We start from the raw sequence: 21,294 nt of genomic DNA, 5'->3' as shown, positions 1-21,294 counted from the left end.
AAAGAGCGAGGCACTGAGTTGGCATGAACAATGGAGAGCACAATGGGGCTCGAGATGTGCTTGTTACCTCAGGTGCTGTGTGATTGTGGACAAGGAGTGAAATGGACCAATTTGTGACCGCCCTTTCAATTTAAGACGTTCAAAACAGACGGAATTAGCATTCGTAATACCAGAGCATCGAAACTACTTGGAACTCTTGTGTATATGAACGTGTCCGCGCCTTTGTATTCTGGTACCTTCGCCGCTACAAACCAACCAACCATCGTGTCCGTGCACATCAGAGTCGCAAAGAATGGAGAATAGCCAGGCTTGGTCGTGTGTGTAGCTGTAGCTCAGTTGGCAGATCGTTCGCTTAGCGTGTGGACGGTCTCGGGTTCAAGCCCCGGATCCTCCATGTTTTGTGGTCAGTGCATGGTAAGTGTTGGTCGGGGCGAACATAAACGCACGCAAGAAGTTGCAAAACCAGCGTCACAGACTGATATGATGTATACTGTCATAAGGCGAGCAAGATGTAAGTGTGGGGACCGGCTGTTATCGTGGTGTCATCGAGTGCAGATCTGTCTTAGGTATCACGGCTTAACGTCATTGAAGTCTAGAGGTGGACAACACGTTCGTCTTACTCAGAGCGGTGTCTGAACTCTATTTTTGACGTTATGCGTGCCACTTTCATTGTGGCCAACTACGATTCGATACAGAATGCACGAAACCTGAAAGACACCCTGAGATGCCGTAGCAATCAATTCATGGAGTGAGTTGTATGTTTTGCGATAGTCTGACTCTGACAAGGAAGCACAGGTGATATAGGTGCGAACACAGGAAGCTTGCAGCCCCTCGCTGCCTGCAGACACAGAGCAGCCACACTAGAAGAGCGGCCTAAGCCGTAGGCGAAATGTGCTCATTCGCTTTGGCGCGACGTCGAACTATAAATAAGGCTGTCACTAGCGTGAGCGTCGTGTAAAGTCGGAAAAGTCATCTGCATGGGTGATTGCCATGTTTGGGGAGCGTTTCGTAGTACGATCAGTGCAATGGGGACGCGGAAACTTGTTGTGTCCCAGTGTTTTGCAGTTGGACGACAAGAGTTTTACACAGTAGCAAAGAGCGAGGCACTGAGTTGGCATGAACAATGGAGAGCACAATGGGGCTCGAGATGTGCTTGTTACCTCAGGTGCTGTGTGATTGTGGACAAGGAGTGAAATGGACCAATTTGTGACCGCCCTTTCAATTTAAGACGTTCAAAACAGACGGAATTTGCATTCGTAATACCAGAGCATCGAAACTACTTGGAACTCTTGTGTGTATGAACGTGTCCGCGCCTTTGTATTCTGGTACCTTCGCCGCTACAAACCAACCAACCATCGTGTCCGTGCACATCAGAGTCGCAAAGAATGGAGAATAGCCAGGCTTGGTCGTGTGTGTAGCTGTAGCTCAGTTGGCAGATCGTTCGCTTAGCGTGTGGACGGTCTCGGGTTCAAGCCCCGGCTCCTCCATGTTTTGTGGTCAGTGCATGGTAAGTGTTGGTCGGGGCGACCATAAACGCACGCAAGAAGTTGCAAAACCAGCGTCACAGACTGATATGATGTATACTGTCATAAGGAGAGCAAGATGTAAGTGTGGGGACCGGCTGTTATCGTGGTGTCATCGAGTGCAGATCTGTCTTAGGTATCACGGCTTAACGTCATTGAAGTCTAGAGGTGGACAACACGTTCGTCTTACTCAGAGCGGTGTCTGAACTCTATTTTCGACGTTATGCGTGCCACTTTCATTGTGGCCAACTACGATTCGATACAGAATGCACGAAACCTGAAAGACACCCTCACTGATACATAGAGAGTAGTGTTTGTCTGCGGAATAATGGGAGTGCAAGGGTCTGTGACGTTGATATGACTGTATGTAGCACTACTAGTTATCGGGGGGTGGGCGTACCTCAGATGGTAGAGCGCTCGCTTAGTGTGCGAGAGGTACTGGGATCGATACCCAGCGCCTCCAGAATTTTTAACACACCTACATGCGCACCTTGCCATGCAAGTGGAATAATTCCCAACCGGCAGAGGTGTGTAGGCAGATACAAGCGAACGATTAGCATCCACAATTGCGCCGATTTCACGTAAATCCCACTTAGTGTGCGAGAGGTACTGGGATCGATACCCAGCGCCTCCAGAATTTTTAACACACCTACATGCGCACCTTGCCATGCAAGTGGAATAATTCCCAACCGGCAGAGGTGTGTAGGCAGATACAAGCGAACGATTAGCATCCACAATTGCGCCGATTTCACGTAAATCCCACTGCACGTTGCCATTCTTTGCGTGCAGTCGGCTGCTACTGGTGTTGCTGGTTGTGACTGCTGATAACAGATGCCGTAGCAATCAATTCATGGAGTGAGTTGTATGTTTTGCGATAGTCTGACTCTGACAAGGAAGCACAGGTGATATAGGTGCGAACACAGGAAGCTTGCAGCCCCTCGCTGCCTGCAGACACAGAGCAGCCACACTAGAAGAGCGGCCTAAGCCGTAGGCGAAATGTGCTCATTCGCTTTGGCGCGACGTCGAACTATAAATAAGGCTGTCACTAGCGTGAGCGTTGCGTGAGCGTCGTGTAAAGTCGGAAAAGTCATCTGCATGGGTGATTGCCATGTTTGGGGAGCGTTTCGTAGTACGATCAGTGCAATGGGGACGCGGAAACTTGTTGTGTCCCAGTGTTTTGCAGTTGGCGACAAGAGTTTTACACAGTAGCAAAGAGCGAGGCACTGAGTTGGCATGAACAATGGAGAGCACAATGGGGCTCGAGATGTGCTTGTTACCTCAGGTGCTGTGTGATTGTGGACAAGGAGTGAAATGGACCAATTTGTGACCGCCCTTTCAATTTAAGACGTTCAAAACAGACGGAATTTGCATTCGTAATACCAGAGCATCGAAACTACTTGGAACTCTTGTGTGTATGAACGTGTCCGCGCCTTTGTATTCTGGTACCTTCGCCGCTACAAACCAACCAACCATCGTGTCCGTGCACATCAGAGTCGCAAAGAATGGAGAATAGCCAGGCTTGGTCGTGTGTGTAGCTGTAGCTCAGTTGGCAGATCATTCGCTTAGCATGTGGACGGTCTCGGGTTCAAGCCCCGGCTCCTCCATGTTTTGTGGTCAGTGCATGGTAAGTGTTGGTCGGGGCGAACATAAACGCACGCAAGAAGTTGCAAAACCAGCGTAACAGACTGATATGATGTATACTGTCATAAGGAGAGCAAGATGTAAGTGTGGGGACCGGCTGTTATCGTGGTGTCATCGAGTGCAGATCTGTCTTAGGTATCACGGCTTAACGTCATTGAAGTCTAGAGGTGGACAACACGTTCGTCTTACTCAGAGCGGTGTCTGAACTCTATTTTCGACGTTATGCGTGCCACTTTCATTGTGGCCAACTACGATTCGATACAGAATGCACGAAACCTGAAAGACACCCTCACTGATACATAGAGAGTAGTGTTTGTCTGCGGAATAATGGGAGTGCAAGGGTCTGTGACGTTGATATGACTGTATGTAGCACTACTAGTTATCGGAGGTGGGGAGGGTGGGCGTAGCTCAGATGGTAGAGCGCTCGCTTAGTGTGCGAGAGGTACTGGGATCGATACCCAGCGCCTCCAGAATTTTTAACACACCTACATGCGCACCTTGCCATGCAAGTGGAATAATTCCCAACCGGCAGAGGTGTGTAGGCAGATACAAGCGAACGATTAGCATCCACAATTGCGCCGATTTCACGTAAATCCCACTGCACGTTGGCATTCTTTGCGTGCAGTCGGCTGCTACTGGTGTTGCTGGTTGTGACTGCTGATAACAGATGCCGTAGCAATCAATTCATGGAGTGAGTTGTATGTTTTGCGATAGTCTGTCTCTGACAAGGAAGCACAGGTGATATAGGTGCGAACACAGGAAGCTTGCAGCCCCTCGCTGCCTGCAGACACAGAGCAGCCACACTAGAAGAGCGGCCTAAGCAGTAGGCGAAATGCGCTCATTCGCTTTGGCGCGACGTCGAACTATAAATAAGGCTGTCACTAGCGTGAGCGTCGTGTAAAGTCGGAAAAGTCATCTGCATGGGTGATTGCCATGTTTGGGGAGCGTTTCGTAGTACGATCAGTGCAATGGGGACGCGGAAACTTGTTGTGTCCCAGTGTTTTGCAGTTGGACGACAAGAGTTTTACACAGTAGCAAAGAGCGAGGCACTGAGTTGGCATGAACAATGGAGAGCACAATGGGGCTCGAGATGTGCTTGTTACCTCAGGTGCTGTGTGATTGTGGACAAGGAGTGAAATGGACCAATTTGTGACCGCCCTTTCAATTTAAGACGTTCAAAACAGACGGAATTTGCATTCGTAATACCAGAGCATCGAAACTACTTGGAACTCTTGTGTGTATGAACGTGTCCGCGCCTTTGTATTCTGGTACCTTCGCCGCTACAAACCAACCAACCATCGTGTCCGTGCACATCAGAGTCGCAAAGAATGGAGAATAGCCAGGCTTGGTCGTGTGTGTAGCTGTAGCTCAGTTGGCAGATCGTTCGCTTAGCGTGTGGACGGTCTCGGGTTCAAGCCCCGGCTCCTCCATGTTTTGTGGTCAGTGCATGGTAAGTGTTGGTCGGGGCGAACATAAACGCACGCAAGAAGTTGCAAAACCAGCGTCACAGACTGATATGATGTATACTGTCATAAGGAGAGCAAGATGTAAGTGTGGGGACCGGCTGTTATCGTGGTGTCATCGAGTGCAGATCTGTCTTAGGTATCACGGCTTAACGTCATTGAAGTCTAGAGGTGGACAACACGTTCGTCTTACTCAGAGCGGTGTCTGAACTCTATTTTCGACGTTATGCGTGCCACTCATTGTGGCCAACTACGATTCGATACAGAATGCACGAAACCTGAAAGACACCCTCACTGATACATAGAGAGTAGTGTTTGTCTGCGGAATAATGGGAGTGCAAGGGTCTGTGACGTTGATATGACTGTATGTAGCACTACTAGTTATCGGGGGGGTGGGCGTAGCTCAGATGGTAGAGCGCTCGCTTAGTGTGCGAGAGGTACTGGGATCGATACCCAGCACCTCCAGAATTTTTAACACACCTACATGCGCACCTTGCCATGCAAGTGGAATAATTCCCAACCGGCAGAGGTGTGTAGGCAGATACAAGCGAACGATTAGCATCCACAATTGCGCCGATTTCACGTAAATCCCACTGCACGTTGCCATTCTTTGCGTGCAGTCGGCTGCTACTGGTGTTGCTGGTTGTGACTGCTGATAACAGATGCCGTAGCAATCAATTCATGGAGTGAGTTGTATGTTTTGCGATAGTCTGACTCTGACAAGGAAGCACAGGTGATATAGGTGCGAACACAGGAAGCTTGCAGCCCCTCGCTGCCTGCAGACACAGAGCAGCCACACTAGAAGAGCGGCCTAAGCCGTAGGCGAAATGTGCTCATTCGCTTTGGCGCGACGTCGAACTATAAATAAGGCTGTCACTAGCGTGAGCGTTGCGTGAGCGTCGTGTAAAGTCGGAAAAGTCATCTGCATGGGTGATTGCCATGTTTGGGGAGCGTTTCGTAGTACGATCAGTGCAATGGGGACGCGGAAACTTGTTGTGTCCCAGTGTTTTGCAGTTGGACGACAAGAGTTTTACACAGTAGCAAAGAGCGAGGCACTGAGTTGGCATGAACAATGGAGAGCACAATGGGGCTCGAGATGTGCTTGTTACCTCAGGTGCTGTGTGATTGTGGACAAGGAGTGAAATGGACCAATTTGTGACCGCCCTTTCAATTTAAGACGTTCAAAACAGACGGAATTTGCATTCGTAATACCAGAGCATCGAAACTACTTGGAACTCTTGTGTGTATGAACGTGTCCGCGCCTTTGTATTCTGGTACCTTCGCCGCTACAAACCAACCAACCATCGTGTCCGTGCACATCAGAGTCGCAAAGAATGGAGAATAGCCAGGCTTGGTCGTGTGTGTAGCTGTAGCTCAGTTGGCAGATCGTTCGCTTAGCGTGTGGACGGTCTCGGGTTCAAGCCCCGGCTCCTCCATGTTTTGTGGTCAGTGCATGGTAAGTGTTGGTCGGGGCGAACATAAACGCACGCAAGAAGTTGCAAAACCAGCGTCACAGACTGATATGATGTATACTGTCATAAGGAGAGCAAGATGTAAGTGTGGGGACCGGCTGTTATCGTGGTGTCATCGAGTGCAGATCTGTCTTAGGTATCACGGCTTAACGTCATTGAAGTCTAGAGGTGGACAACACGTTCGTCTTACTCAGAGCGGTGTCTGAACTCTATTTTCGACGTTATGCGTGCCACTTTCATTGTGGCCAACTACGATTCGATACAGAATGCACGAAACCTGAAAGACACCCTCACTGATACATAGAGAGTAGTGTTTGTCTGCGGAATAATGGGAGTGCAAGGGTCTGTGACGTTGATATGACTGTATGTAGCACTACTAGTTATCGGGGGGTGGGCGTAGCTCAGATGGTAGAGCGCTCGCTTAGTGTGCGAGAGGTACTGGGATCGATACCCAGCGCCTCCAGAATTTTTAACACACCTACATGCGCACCTTGCCATGCAAGTGGAATAATTCCCAACCGGCAGAGGTGTGTAGGCAGATACAAGCGAACGATTAGCATCCACAATTGCGCCGATTTCACGTAAATCCCACTTAGTGTGCGAGAGGTACTGGGATCGATACCCAGCGCCTCCAGAATTTTTAACACACCTACATGCGCACCTTGCCATGCAAGTGGAATAATTCCCAACCGGCAGAGATGTGTAGGCAGATACAAGCGAACGATTAGCATCCACAATTGCGCCGATTTCACGTAAATCCCACTGCACGTTGCCATTCTTTGCGTGCAGTCGGCTGCTACTGGTGTTGTTGGTTATGACTGCTGATAACAGATGCCGTAGCAATCAATTCATGGAGTGAGTTGTATGTTTTGCGATAGTCTGACTCTGACAAGGAAGCACAGGTGATATAGGTGCGAACACAGGAAGCTTGCAGCCCCTCGCTGCCTGCAGACACAGAGCAGCCACACTAGAAGAGCGGCCTAGGCAGTAGGCGAAATGTGCTCATTCGCTTTGGCGCGACGTCGAACTATAAATAAGGCTGTCACTAGCGTGAGCGTTGCGTGAGCGTCGTGTAAAGTCGGAAAAGTCATCTGCATGGGTGATTGCCATGTTTGGGGAGCGTTTCGTAGTACGATCAGTGCAATGGGGACGCGGAAACTTGTTGTGTCCCAGTGTTTTGCAGTTGGACGACAAGAGTTTTACACAGTAGCAAAGAGCGAGGCACTGAGTTGGCATGAACAATGGAGAGCACAATGGGGCTCGAGATGTGCTTGTTACCTCAGGTGCTGTGTGATTGTGGACAAGGAGTGAAATGGACCAATTTGTGACCGCCCTTTCAATTTAAGACGTTCAAAACAGACGGAATTTGCATTCGTAATACCAGAGCATCGAAACTACTTGGAACTCTTGTGTGTATGAACGTGTCCGCGCCTTTGTATTCTGGTACCTTCGCCGCTACAAACCAACCAACCATCGTGTCCGTGCACATCAGAGTCGCAAAGAATGGAGAATAGCCAGGCTTGGTCGTGTGTGTAGCTGTAGCTCAGTTGGCAGATCATTCGCTTAGCATGTGGACGGTCTCGGGTTCAAGCCCCGGCTCCTCCATGTTTTGTGGTCAGTGCATGGTAAGTGTTGGTCGGGGCGAACATAAACGCACGCAAGAAGTTGCAAAACCAGCGTCACAGACTGATATGATGTATACTGTCATAAGGAGAGCAAGATGTAAGTGTGGGGACCGGCTGTTATCGTGGTGTCATCGAGTGCAGATCTGTCTTAGGTATCACGGCTTAACGTCATTGAAGTCTAGAGGTGGACAACACGTTCGTCTTACTCAGAGCGGTGTCTGAACTCTATTTTCGACGTTATGCGTGCCACTTTCATTGTGGCCAACTACGATTCGATACAGAATGCACGAAACCTGAAAGACACCCTCACTGATACATAGAGAGTAGTGTTTGTCTGCGGAATAATGGGAGTGCAAGGGTCTGTGACGTTGATATGACTGTATGTAGCACTACTAGTTATCGGAGGGGGGGGGGGGGGGGGGGTGTGGGCGTAGCTCAGATGGTAGAGCGCTCGCTTAGTGTGCGAGAGGTACTGGGATCGATACCCAGCGCCTCCAGAATTTTTAACACACCTACATGCGCACCTTGCCATGCAAGTGGAATAATTCCCAACCGGCAGAGGTGTGTAGGCAGATACAAGCGAACGATTAGCATCCACAATTGCGCCGATTTCACGTAAATCCCACTTAGTGTGCGAGAGGTACTGGGATCGATACCCAGCGCCTCCAGAATTTTTAACACACCTACATGCGCACCTTGCCATGCAAGTGGAATAATTCCCAACCGGCAGAGGTGTGTAGGCAGATACAAGCGAACGATTAGCATCCACAATTGCGCCGATTTCACGTAAATCCCACTGCACGTTGCCATTCTTTGCGTGCAGTCGGCTGCTACTGGTGTTGCTGGTTGTGACTGCTGATAACAGATGCCGTAGCAATCAATTCATGGAGTGAGTTGTATGTTTTGCGATAGTCTGACTCTGACAAGGAAGCACAGGTGATATAGGTGCGAACACAGGAAGCTTGCAGCCCCTCGCTGCCTGCAGACACAGAGCAGCCACACTAGAAGAGCGGCCTAAGCCTTAGGCGAAATGTGCTCATTCGCTTTGGCGCGACGTCGAACTATAAATAAGGCTGTCACTAGCGTGAGCGTTGCGTGAGCGTCGTGTAAAGTCGGAAAAGTCATCTGCATGGGTGATTGCCATGTTTGGGGAGCGTTTCGTAGTACGATCAGTGCAATGGGGACGCGGAAACTTGTTGTGTCCCAGTGTTTTGCAGTTGGACGACAAGAGTTTTACACAGTAGCAAAGAGCGAGGCACTGAGTTGGCATGAACAATGGAGAGCACAATGGGGCTCGAGATGTGCTTGTTACCTCAGGTGCTGTGTGATTGTGGACAAGGAGTGAAATGGACCAATTTGTGACCGCCCTTTCAATTTAAGACGTTCAAAACAGACGGAATTTGCATTCGTAATACCAGAGCATCGAAACTACTTGGAACTCTTGTGTGTATGAACGTGTCCGCGCCTTTGTATTCTGGTACCTTCGCCGCTACAAACCAACCAACCATCGTGTCCGTGCACATCAGAGTCGCAAAGAATGGAGAATAGCCAGGCTTGGTCGTGTGTGTAGCTGTAGCTCAGTTGGCAGATCGTTCGCTTAGCGTGTGGACGGTCTCGGGTTCAAGCCCCGGCTCCTCCATGTTTTGTGGTCAGTGCATGGTAAGTGTTGGTCGGGGCGAACATAAACGCACGCAAGAAGTTGCAAAACCAGCGTCACAGACTGATATGATGTATACTGTCATAAGGAGAGCAAGATGTAAGTGTGGGGACCGGCTGTTATCGTGGTGTCATCGAGTGCAGATCTGTCTTAGGTATCACGGCTTAACGTCATTGAAGTCTAGAGGTGGACAACACGTTCGTCTTACTCAGAGCGGTGTCTGAACTCTATTTTCGACGTTATGCGTGCCACTTTCATTGTGGCCAACTACGATTCGATACAGAATGCACGAAACCTGAAAGACACCCTCACTGATACATAGAGAGTAGTGTTTGTCTGCGGAATAATGGGAGTGCAAGGGTCTGTGACGTTGATATGACTGTATGTAGCACTCCTAGTTATCGGGGGGTGGGCGTAGCTCAGATGGTAGAGCGCTCGCTTAGTGTGCGAGAGGTACTGGGATCGATACCCAGCGCCTCCAGAATTTTTAACACACCTACATGCGCACCTTGCCATGCAAGTGGAATAATTCCCAACCGGCAGAGGTGTGTAGGCAGATACAAGCGAACGATTAGCATCCACAATTGCGCCGATTTCACGTAAATCCCACTTAGTGTGCGAGAGGTACTGGGATCGATACCCAGCGCCTCCAGAATTTTTAACACACCTACATGCGCACCTTGCCATGCAAGTGGAATAATTCCCAACCGGCAGAGGTGTGTAGGCAGATACAAGCGAACGATTAGCATCCACAATTGCGCCGATTTCACGTAAATCCCACTGCACGTTGCCATTCTTTGCGTGCAGTCGGCTGCTACTGGTGTTGCTGGTTGTGACTGCTGATAACAGATGCCGTAGCAATCAATTCATGGAGTGAGTTGTATGTTTTGCGATAGTCTGACTCTGACAAGGAAGCACAGGTGATATAGGTGCGAACACAGGAAGCTTGCAGCCCCTCGCTGCCTGCAGACACAGAGCAGCCACACTAGAAGAGCGGCCTAAGCCGTAGGCGAAATGTGCTCATTCGCTTTGGCGCGACGTCGAACTATAAATAAGGCTGTCACTAGCGTGAGCGTTGCGTGAGCGTCGTGTAAAGTCGGAAAAGTCATCTGCATGGGTGATTGCCATGTTTGGGGAGCGTTTCGTAGTACGATCAGTGCAATGGGGACGCGGAAACTTGTTGTGTCCCAGTGTTTTGCAGTTGGACGACAAGAGTTTTACACAGTAGCAAAGAGCGAGGCACTGAGTTGGCATGAACAATGGAGAGCACAATGGGGCTCGAGATGTGCTTGTTACCTCAGGTGCTGTGTGATTGTGGACAAGGAGTGAAATGGACCAATTTGTGACCGCCCTTTCAATTTAAGACGTTCAAAACAGACGGAATTTGCATTCGTAATACCAGAGCATCGAAACTACTTGGAACTCTTGTGTGTATGAACGTGTCCGCGCCTTTGTATTCTGGTACCTTCGCCGCTACAAACCAACCAACCATCGTGTCCGTGCACATCAGAGTCGCAAAGAATGGAGAATAGCCAGGCTTGGTCGTGTGTGTAGCTGTAGCTCAGTTGGCAGATCGTTCGCTTAGCGTGTGGACGGTCTCGGGTTCAAGCCCCGGCTCCTCCATGTTTTGTGGTCAGTGCATGGTAAGTGTTGGTCGGGGCGAACATAAACGCACGCAAGAAGTTGCAAAACCAGCGTCACAGACTGATATGATGTATACTGTCATAAGGAGAGCAAGATGTAAGTGTGGGGACCGGCTGTTATCGTGGTGTCATCGAGTGCAGATCTGTCTTAGGTATCACGGCTTAACGTCATTGAAGTCTAGAGGTGGACAACACGTTCGTCTTACTCAGAGCGGTGTCTGAACTCTATTTTCGACGTTATGCGTGCCACTTTCATTGTGGCCAACTACGATTCGATACAGAATGCACGAAACCTGAAAGACACCCTCACTGATACATAGAGAGTAGTGTTTGTCTGCGGAATAATGGGAGTGCAAGGGTCTGTGACGTTGATATGACTGTATGTAGCACTCCTAGTTATCGGGGGGTGGGCGTAGCTCAGATGGTAGAGCGCTCGCTTAGTGTGCGAGAGGTACTGGGATCGATACCCAGCGCCTCCAGAATTTTTAACACACCTACATGCGCACCTTGCCATGCAAGTGGAATAATTCCCAACCGGCAGAGGTGTGTAGGCAGATACAAGCGAACGATTAGCATCCACAATTGCGCCGATTTCACGTAAATCCCACTTAGTGTGCGAGAGGTACTGGGATCGATACCCAGCGCCTCCAGAATTTTTAACACACCTACATGCGCACCTTGCCATGCAAGTGGAATAATTCCCAACCGGCAGAGGTGTGTAGGCAGATACAAGCGAACGATTAGCATCCACAATTGCGCCGATTTCACGTAAATCCCACTGCACGTTGCCATTCTTTGCGTGCAGTCGGCTGCTACTGGTGTTGCTGGTTATGACTGCTGATAACAGATGCCGTAGCAATCAATTCATGGAGTGAGTTGTATGTTTTGCGATAGTCTGACTCTGACAAGGAAGCACAGGTGATATAGGTGCGAACACAGGAAGCTTGCAGCCCCTCGCTGCCTGCAGACACAGAGCAGCCACACTAGAAGAGCGGCCTAAGCCGTAGGCGAAATGTGCTCATTCGCTTTGGCGCGACGTCGAACTATAAATAAGGCTGTCACTAGCGTGAGCGTTGCGTGAGCGTCGTGTAAAGTCGGAAAAGTCATCTGCATGGGTGATTGCCATGTTTGGGGAGCGTTTCGTAGTACGATCAGTGCAATGGGGACGCGGAAACTTGTTGTGTCCCAGTGTTTTGCAGTTGGACGACAAGAGTTTTACACAGTAGCAAAGAGCGAGGCACTGAGTTGGCATGAACAATGGAGAGCACAATGGGGCTCGAGATGTGCTTGTTACCTCAGGTGCTGTGTGATTGTGGACAAGGAGTGAAATGGACCAAATTGTGACCGCCCTTTCAATTTAAGACGTTCAAAACAGACGGAATTTGCATTCGTAATACCAGAGCATCGAAACTACTTGGAACTCTTGTGTGTATGAACGTGTCCGCGCCTTTGTATTCTGGTACCTTCGCCGCTACAAACCAACCAACCATCGTGTCCGTGCACATCAGAGTCGCAAAGAATGGAGAATAGCCAGGCTTGGTCGTGTGTGTAGCTGTAGCTCAGTTGGCAGATCATTCGCTTAGCATGTGGACGGTCTCGGGTTCAAGCCCCGGCTCCTCCATGTTTTGTGGTCAGTGCATGGTAAGTGTTGGTCGGGGCGAACATAAACGCACGCAAGAAGCTGCAAAACCAGCGTAACAGACTGATATGATGTATACTGTCATAAGGAGAGCAAGATGTAAGTGTGGGGACCGGCTGTTATCGTGGTGTCATCGAGTGCAGATCTGTCTTAGGTATCACGGCTTAACGTCATTGAAGTCTAGAGGTGGACAACACGTTCGTCTTACTCAGAGCGGTGTCTGAACTCTATTTTCGACGTTATGCGTGCCACTTTCATTGTGGCCAACTACGATTCGATACAGAATGCACGAAACCTGAAAGACACCCTCACTGATACATAGAGAGTAGTGTTTGTCTGCGGAATAATGGGAGTGCAAGGGTCTGTGACGTTGATATGACTGTATGTAGCACTACTAGTTATCGGAGGGGGGGGGGGGGGTGGGCGTAGCTCAGATGGTAGAGCGCTCGCTTAGTGTGCGAGAGGTACTGGGATCGATACCCAGCGCCTCCAGAATTTTTAACACACCTACATGCGCACCTTGCCATGCAAGTGGAATAATTCCCAACCGGCAGAGGTGTGTAGGCAGATACAAGCGAACGATTAGCATCCACAATTGCGCCGATTTCACGTAAATCCCACTTAGTGTGCGAGAGGTACTGGGATCGATACCCAGCGCCTCCAGAATTTTTAACACACCTACATGCGCACCTTGCCATGCAAGTGGAATAATTCCCAAGCGGCAGAGGTGTGTAGGCAGATACAAGCGAACGATTAGCATCCACAATTGCGCCGATTTCACGTAAATCCCACTGCACGTTGCCATTCTTTGCGTGCAGTCGGCTGCTACTGGTGTTGCTGGTTGTGACTGCTGATAACAGATGCCGTAGCAATCAATTCATGGAGTGAGTTGTATGTTTTGCGATAGTCTGACTCTGACAAGGAAGCACAGGTGATATAGGTGCGAACACAGGAAGCTTGCAGCCCCTCGCTGCCTGCAGACACAGAGCAGCCACACTAGAAGAGCGGCCTAAGCCGTAGGCGAAATGTGCTCATTCGCTTTGGCGCGACGTCGAACTATAAATAAGGCTGTCACTAGCGTGAGCGTTGCGTGAGCGTCGTGTAAAGTCGGAAAAGTCATCTGCATGGGTGATTGCCATGTTTGGGGAGCGTTTCGTAGTACGATCAGTGCAATGGGGACGCGGAAACTTGTTGTGTCCCAGTGTTTTGCAGTTAGACGAAAAGAGTTTTACACAGTAGCAAAGAGCGAGGCACTGAGTTGGCATGAACAATGGAGAGCACAGTGGGGCTCGAGATGTGCTTGTTACCTCAGGTGCTGTGTGATTGTGGACAAGGAGTGAAATGGACCAATTTGTGACCGCCCTTTCAATTTAAGACGTTCAAAACAGACGGAATTTGCATTCGTAATACCAGAGCATCGAAACTACTTGGAACTCTTGTGTGTATGAACGTGTCCGCGCCTTTGTATTCTGGTACCTTCGCCGCTACAAACCAACCAACCATCGTGTCCGTGCACATCAGAGTCGCAAAGAATGGAGAATAGCCAGGCTTGGTCGTGTGTGTAGCTGTAGCTCAGTTGGCAGATCATTCGCTTAGCATGTGGACGGTCTCGGGTTCAAGCCCCGGCTCCTCCATGTTTTGTGGTCAGTGCATGGTAAGTGTTGGTCGGGGCGAACATAAACGCACGCAAGAAGTTGCAAAACCAGCGTCACAGACTGATATGATGTATACTGTCATAAGGAGAGCAAGATGTAAGTGTGGGGACCGGCTGTTATCGTGGTGTCATCGAGTGCAGATCTGTCTTAGGTATCACGGCTTAACGTCATTGAAGTCTAGAGGTGGACAACACGTTCGTCTTACTCAGAGCGGTGTCTGAACTCTATTTTCGACGTTATGCGTGCCACTTTCATTGTGGCCAACTACGATTCGATACAGAATGCACGAAACCTGAAAGACACCCTCACTGATACATAGAGAGTAGTGTTTGTCTGCGGAATAATGGGAGTGCAAGGGTCTGTGACGTTTATATGACTGTATGTAGCACTACTAGTTATCGGGGGGTTGGGCGTAGCTCAGATGGTAGAGCGCTCGCTTAGTGTGCGAGAGGTACTGGGATCGATACCCAGCGCCTCCAGAATTTTTAACACACCTACATGCGCACCTTGCCATGCAAGTGGAATAATTCCCAACCGGCAGAGGTGTGTAGGCAGATACAAGCGAACGATTAGCATCCACAATTGCGCCGATTTCACGTAAATCCCACTGCACGTTGGCATTCTTTGCGTGCAGTCGGCTGCTACTGGTGTTGCTGGTTGTGACTGCTGATAACAGATGCCGTAGCAATCAATTCATGGAGTGAGTTGTATGTTTTGCGATAGTCTGTCTCTGACAAGGAAGCACAGGTGATATAGGTGCGAACACAGGAAGCTTGCAGCCCCTCGCTGCCTGCAGACACAGAGCAGCCACACTAGAAGAGCGGCCTAAGCAGTAGGCGAAATGTGCTCATTCGCTTTGGCGCGACGTCGAACTATAAATAAGGCTGTCACTAGCGTGAGCGTCGTGTAAAGTCGGAAAAGTCATCTGCATGGGTGATTGCCATGTTTGGGGAGCGTTTCGTAGTACGATCAGTGCAATGGGGACGCGGAAACTTGTTGTGTCCCAGTGTTTTGCAGTTGGACGACAAGAGTTTTACACAGTAGCAAAGAGCGAGGCACTGAGTTGGCATGAACAATGGAGAGCACAATGGGGCTCGAGATGTGCTTGTTACCTCAGGTGCTGTGTGATTGTGGACAAGGAGTGAAATGGACCAATTTGTGACCGCCCTTTCAATTTAAGACGTTCAAAACAGACGGAATTTGCATTCGTAATACCAGAGCATCGAAACTACTTGGAACTCTTGTGTGTATGAACGTGTCCGCGCCTTTGTATTCTGGTACCTTCGCCGCTACAAACCAACCAACCATCGTGTCCGTGCACATCAGAGTCGCAAAGAATGGAGAATAGCCAGGCTTGGTCGTGTGTGTAGCTGTAGCTCAGTTGGCAGATCGTTCGCTTAGCGTGTGGACGGTCTCGGGTTCAAGCCCCGGCTCCTCCATGTTTTGTGGTCAGTGCATGGTAAGTGTTGGTCGGGGCGAACATAAACGCACGCAAGAAGTTGCAAAACCAGCGTCACAGACTGATATGATGTATACTGTCATAAGGCGAGCAAGATGTAAGTGTGGGGACCGGCTGTTATCGTGGTGTCATCGAGTGCAGATCTGTCTTAGGTATCACGGCTTAACGTCATTGAAGTCTAGAGGTGGACAACACGTTCGTCTTACTCAGAGCGGTGTCTGAACTCTATTTTCGACGTTATGAGTGCCACTTTCATTGTGGCCAACTACGATTCGATACAGAATGCACGAAACCTGAAAGACACCCTCACTGATACATAGAGAGTAGTGTTTGTCTGCGGAATAATGGGAGTGCAAGGGTCTGTGACGTTGATATGACTGTATGTAGCACTACTAGTTATCGGGGGGGTGGGCGTAGCTCAGATGGTAGAGCGCTCGCTTAGTGTGCGAGAGGTACTGGGATCGATACCCAGTGCCTCCAGAATTTTTAACACACATACATGCGAACCTTGCCATGCAAGTGGAATAATTCAGAACCGGCAGAGGTGTGTAGGCAGATACAAGCGAACGATTAGCATCCACAATTGCGCCGATTTCACGTAAATCCCACTTAGTGTGCGAGAGGTACTGGGATCGATACCCAGCGCCTCCAGAATTTTTAACACACCTACATGCGCACCTTGCCATGCAAGTGGAATAATTCCCAAGCGGCAGAGGTGTGTAGGCAGATACAAGCGAACGATTAGCATCCACAATTGCGCCGATTTCACGTAAATCCCACTGCACGTTGGCATTCTTTGCGTGCAGTCGGCTGCTACTGGTGTTGCTGGTTGTGACTGCTGATAACAGATGCCGTAGCAATCAATTCATGGAGTGAGTTGTATGTTTTGCGATAGTCTGTCTCTGACAAGGAAGCACAGGTGATATAGGTGCGAACACAGGAAGCTTGCAGCCCCTCGCTGCCTGCAGACACAGAGCAGCCACACTAGAAGAGCGGCCTAAGCAGTAGGCGAAATGTGCTCATTCGCTTTGGCGCGACGTCGAACTATAAATAAGGCTGTCACTAGCGTGAGCGTCGTGTAAAGTCGGAAAAGTCATCTGCATGGGTGACTGCCATGTTTGGGGAGCGTTTCGTAGTACGATCAGTGCAATGGGGACGCGGAAACTTGTTGTGTCCCAGTGTTTTGCAGTTGGACGACAAGAGTTTTACACAGTAGCAAAGAGCGAGGCACTGAGTTGGCATGAACAATGGAGAGCACAATGGGGCTCGAGATGTGCTTGTTACCTCAGGTGCTGTGTGATTGTGGACAAGGAGTGAAATGGACCAATTTGTGACCGCCCTTTCAATTTAAGACGTTCAAAACAGACGGAATTTGCATTCGTAATACCAGAGCATCGAAACTACTTGGAACTCTTGTGTGTATGAACGTGTCCGCGCCTTTGTATTCTGGTACCTTCGCCGCTACAAACCAACCAACCATCGTGTCCGTGCACATCAGAGTCGCAAAGAATGGAGAATAGCCAGGCTTGGTCGTGTGTGTAGCTGTAGCTCAGTTGGCAGATCGTTCGCTTAGCGTGTGGACGGTCTCGGGTTCAAGCCCCGGCTCCTCCATGTTTTGTGGTCAGTGCATGGTAAGTGTTGGTCGGGGCGAACATAAACGCACGCAAGAAGTTGCAAAACCAGCGTCACAGACTGATATGATGTATACTGTCATAAGGAGAGCAAGATGTAAGTGTGGGGACCGGCTGTTATCGTGGTGTCATCGAGTGCAGATGTGTCTTAGGTATCACGGCTTAACGTCATTGAAGTCTAGAGGTGGACAACACGTTCGTCTTACTCAGAGCGGTGTCTGAACTCTATTTTCGACGTTATGCGTGCCACTTTCATTGTGGCCAACTACGATTCGATACAGAATGCACGAAACCTGAAAGACACCCTCACTGATACATAGAGAGTAGTGTTTGTCTGCGGAATAATGGGAGTGCAAGGGTCTGTGACGTTGATATGACTGTATGTAGCACTACTAGTTATCGGAGGGGGGCGGGCGTAGCTCAGATGGTAGAGCGCTCGCTTAGTGTTCGAGAGGTACTGGGATCGATACCCAGCGCCTCAAGAATTTTTAACACACCTACATGCGCACCTTGCCATGCAAGTGGAATAATTCCCAACCGGCAGAGGTGTGTAGGCAGATACAAGCGAACGATTAGCATCCACAATTGCGCCGATTTCACGTAAATCCCACTTAGTGTGCGAGAGGTACTGGGATCGATACCCAGCGCCTCCAGAATTTTTAACACACCTACATGCGCACCGTGCCATGCAAGTGGAATAATTCCCAACCGGCAGAGGTGTGTAGGCAGATACAAGCGAACGATTAGCATCCACAATTGCGCCGATTTCACGTAAATCCCACTGCACGTTGCCATTCTTTGCGTGCAGTCGGCTGCTACTGGTCTTGCTGGTTGTGACTGCTGATAACAGATGCCGTAGCAATCAATTCATGGAGTGAGTTGTATGTTTTGCGATAGTCTGACTCTGACAAGGAAGCACAGGTGATATAGGTGCGAACACAGGAAGCTTGCAGCCCCTCGCTGCCTGCAGACACAGAGCAGCCACACTAGAAGAGCGGCCTAAGCCGTAGGCGAAATGTGCTCATTCGCTTTGGCGCGACGTCGAACTATAAATAAGGCTGTCACTAGCGTGAGCGTTGCGTGAGCGTCGTGTAAAGTCGGAAAAGTCATCTGCATGGGTGATTGCCATGTTTGGGGAGCGTTTCGTAGTACGATCAGTGCAATGGGGACGCGGAAACTTGTTGTGTCCCAGTGTTTTGCAGTTGGACGACAATAGTTTTACACAGTAGCAAAGAGCGAGGCACTGAGTTGGCATGAACAATGGAGAGCACAATGGGGCTCGAGATGTGCTTGTTACCTCAGGTGCTGTGTGATTGTGGACAAGGAGTGAAATGGACCAATTTGTGACCGCCCTTTCAATTTAAGACGTTCAAAACAGACGGAATTAGCATTCGTAATACCAGAGCATCGAAACTACTTGGAACTCTTGTGTATATGAACGTGTCCGCGCCTTTGTATTCTGGTACCTTCGCCGCTACAAACCAACCAACCATCGTGTCCGTGCACATCAGAGTCGCAAAGAATGGAGAATAGCCAGGCTTGGTCGTGTGTGTAGCTGTAGCTCAGTTGGCAGATCGTTCGCTTAGCGTGTGGACGGTCTCGGGTTCAAGCCCCGGCTCCTCCATGTTTTGTGGTCAGTGCATGGTAAGTGTTGGTCGGGGCGAACATAAACGCACGCAAGAAGTTGCAAAACCAGCGTCACAGACTGATATGATGTATACTGTCATAAGGCGAGCAAGATGTAAGTGTGGGGACCGGCTGTTATCGTGGTGTCATCGAGTGCAGATCTGTCTTAGGTATCACGGCTTAACGTCATTGAAGTCTAGAGGTGGACAACACGTTCGTCTTACTCAGAGCGGTGTCTGAACTCTATTTTCGACGTTATGCGTGCCACTTTCATTGTGGCCAACTACGATTCGATACAGAATGCACGAAACCTGAAAGACACCCTCACTGATACATAGAGAGTAGTGTTTGTCTGCGGAATAATGGGAGTGCAAGGGTCTGTGACGTTGATATGACTGTATGTAGCACTACTAGTTATCGGGGGGGTGGGCGTAGCTCAGATGGTAGAGCGCTCGCTTAGTGTGCGAGAGGTACTGGGATCGATACCCAGCGCCTCCAGAATTTTTAACACACCTACATGCGCACCTTGCCATGCAAGTGGAATAATTCCCAACCGGCAGAGGTGTGTAGGCAGATACAAGCGAACGATTAGCATCCACAATTGCGCCGATTTCACGTAAATCCCACTGCACGTTGCCATTCTTTGCGTGCAGTCGGCTGCTACTGGTGTTGCTGGTTGTGACTGCTGATAACAGATGCCGTAGCAATCAATTCATGGAGTGAGTTGTATGTTTTGCGATAGTCTGTCTCTGACAAGGAAGCACAGGTGATATAGGTGCGAACACAGGAAGCTTGCAGCCCCTCGCTGCCTGCAGACACAGAGCAGCCACACTAGAAGAGCGGCCTAAGCAGTAGGCGAAATGTGCTCATTCGCTTTGGCGCGACGTCGAACTATAAATAAGGCTGTCACTAGCGTGAGCGTCGTGTAAAGTCGGAAAAGTCATCTGCATGGGTGATTGCCAAGTTTGGGGAGCGTTTCGTAGTACGATCAGTGCAATGGGGACGCGGAAACTTGTTGTGTCCCAGTGTTTTGCAGTTGGACGACAAGAGTTTTACACAGTAGCAAAGAGCGAGGCACTGAGTTGGCATGAACAATGGAGAGCACAATGGGGCTCGAGATGTGCTTGTTACCTCAGGTGCTGTGTGATTGTGGACAAGGAGTGAAATGGACCAATTTGTGACCGCCCTTTCAATTTAAGACGTTCAAAACAGACGGAATTAGCATTCGTAATACCAGAGCATCGAAACTACTTGGAACTCTTGTGTATATGAACGTGTCCGCGCCTTTGTATTCTGGTACCTTCGCCGCTACAACCCAACCAACCATCGTGTCCGTGCACATCAGAGTCGCAAAGAATGGAGAATAGCCAGGCTTGGTCGTGTGTGTAGCTGTAGCTCAGTTGGCAGATCGTTCGCTTAGCGTGTGGACGGTCTCGGGTTCAAGCCCCGGCTCCTCCATGTTTTGTGGTCAGTGCATGGTAAGTGTTGGTCGGGGCGAACATAAACGCACGCAAGAAGTTGCAAAACCAGCGTCACAGACTGATATGATGTATACTGTCATAAGGCGAGCAAGATGTAAGTGTGGGGACCGGCTGTTATCGTGGTGTCATCGAGTGCAGATCTGTCTTAGGTATCACGGCTTAACGTCATTGAAGTCTAGAGGTGGACAACACGTTCGTCTTACTCAGAGCGGTGTCTGAACTCTATTTTCGACGTTATGCGTGCCACTTTCATTGTGGCCAACTACGATTCGATACAGAATGCACGAAACCTGAAAGACACCCTCACTGATACATAGAGAGTAGTGTTTGTCTGCGGAATAATGGGAGTGCAAGGGTCTGTGACGTTGATATGACTGTATGTAGCACTACTAGTTATCGGGGGGGTGGGCGTAGCTCAGATGGTAGAGCGCTCGCTTAGTGTGCGAGAGGTACTGGGATCGATACCCAGCGCCTCCAGAATTTTTAACACACCTACATGCGCACCTTGCCATGCAAGTGGAATAATTCCCAACCGGCAGAGGTGTGTAGGCAGATACAAGCGAACGATTAGCATCCACAATTGGGCCGATTTCACGTAAATCCCACTTAGTGTGCGACAGGTACTGGGATCGATACCCAGCGCCTCCAGAATTTTTAACACACCTACATGCGCACCTTGCCATGCAAGTGGAATAATTCCCAACCGGCAGAGGTGTGTAGGCAGATACAAGCGAACGATTAGCATCCACAATTGCGCCGATTTCACGTAAATCCCACTG

The 21,294-nt window shown here is 49.6% G+C and overlaps 7 non-coding genes across 7 annotated transcripts; all 7 read left to right on the top strand.

Moving 5' to 3' along the window:
* Positions 1-3,560: 3,560 nt before the first annotated feature.
* Trnat-agu (transfer RNA threonine (anticodon AGU)) lies at positions 3,561-3,634 on the top strand. The gene has a single exon. It is a non-coding gene; the product is annotated as a tRNA-Thr (tRNA).
* A 2,854-nt stretch (positions 3,635-6,488) lies between these two features.
* On the top strand, positions 6,489-6,562 carry Trnat-agu (transfer RNA threonine (anticodon AGU)). The gene has a single exon. It is a non-coding gene; the product is annotated as a tRNA-Thr (tRNA).
* Positions 6,563-9,788: 3,226 nt separating this feature from the next.
* On the top strand, positions 9,789-9,862 carry Trnat-agu (transfer RNA threonine (anticodon AGU)). Its single transcript has one exon. It is a non-coding gene; the product is annotated as a tRNA-Thr (tRNA).
* A 1,567-nt stretch (positions 9,863-11,429) lies between these two features.
* Trnat-agu (transfer RNA threonine (anticodon AGU)) lies at positions 11,430-11,503 on the top strand. Its single transcript has one exon. It is a non-coding gene; the product is annotated as a tRNA-Thr (tRNA).
* Positions 11,504-13,081: 1,578 nt separating this feature from the next.
* On the top strand, positions 13,082-13,155 carry Trnat-agu (transfer RNA threonine (anticodon AGU)). The gene has a single exon. It is a non-coding gene; the product is annotated as a tRNA-Thr (tRNA).
* Positions 13,156-19,458: 6,303 nt separating this feature from the next.
* Trnat-agu (transfer RNA threonine (anticodon AGU)) lies at positions 19,459-19,532 on the top strand. The gene has a single exon. It is a non-coding gene; the product is annotated as a tRNA-Thr (tRNA).
* Positions 19,533-20,918: 1,386 nt separating this feature from the next.
* On the top strand, positions 20,919-20,992 carry Trnat-agu (transfer RNA threonine (anticodon AGU)). The gene has a single exon. It is a non-coding gene; the product is annotated as a tRNA-Thr (tRNA).
* The last annotated feature ends 302 nt before the right edge of the window (positions 20,993-21,294 follow it).

This window comes from Schistocerca gregaria, unplaced genomic scaffold (genome assembly GCF_023897955.1).
Source record: "Schistocerca gregaria isolate iqSchGreg1 unplaced genomic scaffold, iqSchGreg1.2 ptg000180l, whole genome shotgun sequence".
NCBI lineage: Eukaryota > Metazoa > Arthropoda > Insecta > Orthoptera > Acrididae > Schistocerca > Schistocerca gregaria.
This window is presented reverse-complemented; position numbering and strand designations above follow the sequence as displayed.